Genomic DNA, 3,235 nt, shown 5'->3' with positions numbered 1-3,235 from the left:
CTCTGTTCTCCTCCACATGGCCCTTCCATGGAGCTGGTGGGCTTTGTCACAGCATGGTGGTTGAGTTCCAAGCGTGAGCAACCCGGGTTATGGGTAGTGGAAGCTGCCATTTCTTACAGCCTGGGTCTTTCACAGCATCACTTCCATCGTTTTGCCCAAGCATCCCCAGAACCCAGATTTAAGGGAAAGGAACACAGACACCTCCCCCCACCTCTCTGTAAGAAGACTGTCAGATACCAAGGGGCAGGGCATCTTCTAAAACCACCAAATTGAAGACAGAGGTGGCCCCAAGGCGGGCAACTACTGTCTATCCCAGACCCCCTGAGCCCTGCCCGAGCCCAGACCTCCAGCCACAGCTAGCAGATCAGTCCTAGAGCAGGTGGCCCCATTTCCCCCGTCCCCACCCTGCCCTCCATTCAGAGGGACCAGTGTGCGTGGCCATAGGGACCCAGCTGGCCCTGCACCCTGGCTGGAAAGGGGCAGCCTCAGAGGAGCCGGGTGCCCAGGCTGGGGAGGTGCTTCGCTCCTACCAGGGCTCTCCCAGGGCCCACCCCACCCCCGGCCCTATCTTCTCTGCTTTCTTCTTGCTCACCCCAGAGGGACTCAGAGTGGTCACTCCTGTGTCACCCCAAGTGAGACACCAGCATAGATGTCCTTTCCAAGGACCTTTCCTCTCTCCCTCACGATTCTGGGGTTGGAAGTATCCAACACGATAAACCCGAAAAGTCTATGTCCATTGCTTCTCTCCTCAGGTATCTAAGTTTCTAACACATTTTAACTCAATTTGACAAAACCAATAGAATTGTACACGGGCTTACCCTTTGATTCAGGAATTTTTCTTCTGAGGGATCTTCTGTGCCCCAGAAATCATCAGGCACGTGCAAAAGAGACAGTGCAAAGATGCTCATGGTGGCACTGTGCACACGGAGAAAAGATGGAAGCTACCTGCACATCCATCCGCAAGGGCTCGTTAAATGAGCCGTGTAGAATCATGGGGCGGACTAACTGCAGATACTAGAAATGATGAAGTCAGCTGTAGGAGTAAGAACCTGGAGCCCTCCCCAGACACAGTGGACAGGGGTGACAGCCACTTACAGGACATGATGTGGGCTGTGTGTCTATTTGAAAAGCACAGTCTCTTGTGTACAAGTTAGTTCTGCATGGGGAGCAGAGAGAAGCCGTGGAGGGACAGACAGGGCACTAGGAAGGGCTCTGGGATGAGTCTGCAATGGTTTCCTGGGGCTGCTGTAACAACCAACCACAGACTGAGCGGCTAAAAGCAAGAGACATTTATTCTCTTAGTTCCAGAGGCCGGGAAGTCCGAAAGCAAGGTGTCATGAGAGCCCGGCTCCCTCCAAAGTCTTAGGGCAGAATCCTTCCTGCCCTCCCGCAGCTGCTGGTGGCTCCCGCCACCCTGGACTTGCAGCCACGTCCCTCCCATCTCTGTTCTGTCCCTGTTTCCTCTCTCCATGTTTCTGTTTTCAAATCCCTCTCCTTTCTCTTATAAGGACATTGTCCTTGGATTTAGGACCTGCCCAATTCCAGGATGATCTTATTTTGAGATCCTTATTCTAATTGCATCTGGAAAAAAAAAAAAAAAACCTTATTCCAAATAAGGTCACAATTTGAGGTTCTGGGTAGACAAAAATCTAGTGGACACTCTTCAACCCCTGCAGGGGGGCAGGTGAATGTGCCTTCCTACACGGAAGGTGTCTTTACGGACTTTGGTTTTACTTGTATTATTGCATTTTAGTTGTTTTTCTTTTTTGGCCCTGCCATTCAGCTTGTGGAGTCTTAGTGTCCAATTAATCGAACCCGTGCCACCTGCAGTGAAAGTGTGGCGTTGTAACCACCGGACTGCCAGGGAAGTCCCATATTTCATTTTAATTTAAAACAATTCTAAAATCCCAGAAGACCGGATGTATTCCAAGATCCCTTGCCTCCCAGGGTCAGCGTCTCAGGTTTCCCGGGAGGCCCAGTCTCCTCAGCGATGAGGTAAATTGTCACCGTGGGCAGGACTGAGCTCTTCCACACGGGCCCTGGCTGACCAAGCTGACAGTCGCCAGGGGTCCTCAGATGACCAGATCAGGAGCCTCCCGTGTTACTGGAGAGATGGCTGCTGGTGTTCACAGCCCAGCGCCTCCCTGGGAGAATGAGCTGAGCACCCAGTACATGGTGGGGGCAGGGAGGGGAGCAGTGGGCTTGGGGCTCCGCATAGCACCAACAACCCATTCATTCACCCATTAAAAGTCCCCCCAGGGTCCTGGGCATTCACTGATGCGACCCCTCATTTTATACATGGGGAAACCGAGGCTGGAAAAGGAGAAAGGATTAGGCCAAGGTCAGCCCTTGAGTTAGGAGTCATGTGTTCCATCCTGTCTCAGCAAGGACCTGCCCCCCACTCTCCACATCCACCAACTGCGGCCCCCAGCGTTTCCACTGGAGGGTCATTCTTCCCAGGTGACCCTGTGAGGCAAGCTGGGCAGCGAGGTAGGCGAGGGAAACTGAGGTTCAGCCCAGCGAAGGGTCAGAGGGGGTCAGAACCCAGCTGGGCACGGTCCGTCCAGTTGGCAGACCCTGATTGGGCTCAGAGGGCCCTCAGAGCTGGCGCGGAGGTGGGCAGGGCATGCCGGGGGTCAAACAGACCCATGAAACAGAAGCCAGGACGGGGCGCAGCGGCCCTCCTTGCCCTGCCTGGCCTTTCGGGTCTGTCCTCCTTCCGACAGCCCCTGCCCTGCCCTGCTCTGCTGCTGACGGCTGGCTGTGCGGTACCCTCGGCCAGGGGCCGAGCAGGGTTCCCGACAGCAGTGAGAGTGACCTCTGACTGTCTCTGGGACTTGGGCGGGCCCTGCCTGTGTGTCCCCCTGCTCACCTGGGGGCTGGGAGAGGGCTCCCGGGTCACAGGCACCCAGTGCACTAGACCGAGCCCCTCTGAGTCGCGGTAATTAATTAACCATCAGGCTGTTTAAAGGATAACGACAGCAGAACAGAGGAGGAGGAGGAGCTCAGCCCTTCCCGGGCGACCCCTGGACCGAGAGACACGGGTGGGGGTGCGAAAAGGAGGCTGGCTCTGAACCCCCGCCCTTCTCTGCCTCTGCCCCTCCCGGCCTTACCTGGGGCAAGAGGGTTCCTCCGAGGACAAGACCCCTGGGCTAGCGACTTCTTGGTTGGGGAACTAAGAGCCTACCCACACCTCATGCATACCCCCCAGTACAACACCCCTCAAAAAAAACCC

This window comes from Bos mutus, chromosome 5 (assembly GCF_027580195.1).
Source record: "Bos mutus isolate GX-2022 chromosome 5, NWIPB_WYAK_1.1, whole genome shotgun sequence".
Taxonomy (NCBI): domain Eukaryota; kingdom Metazoa; phylum Chordata; class Mammalia; order Artiodactyla; family Bovidae; genus Bos; species Bos mutus.
This window is presented reverse-complemented; position numbering follows the sequence as displayed.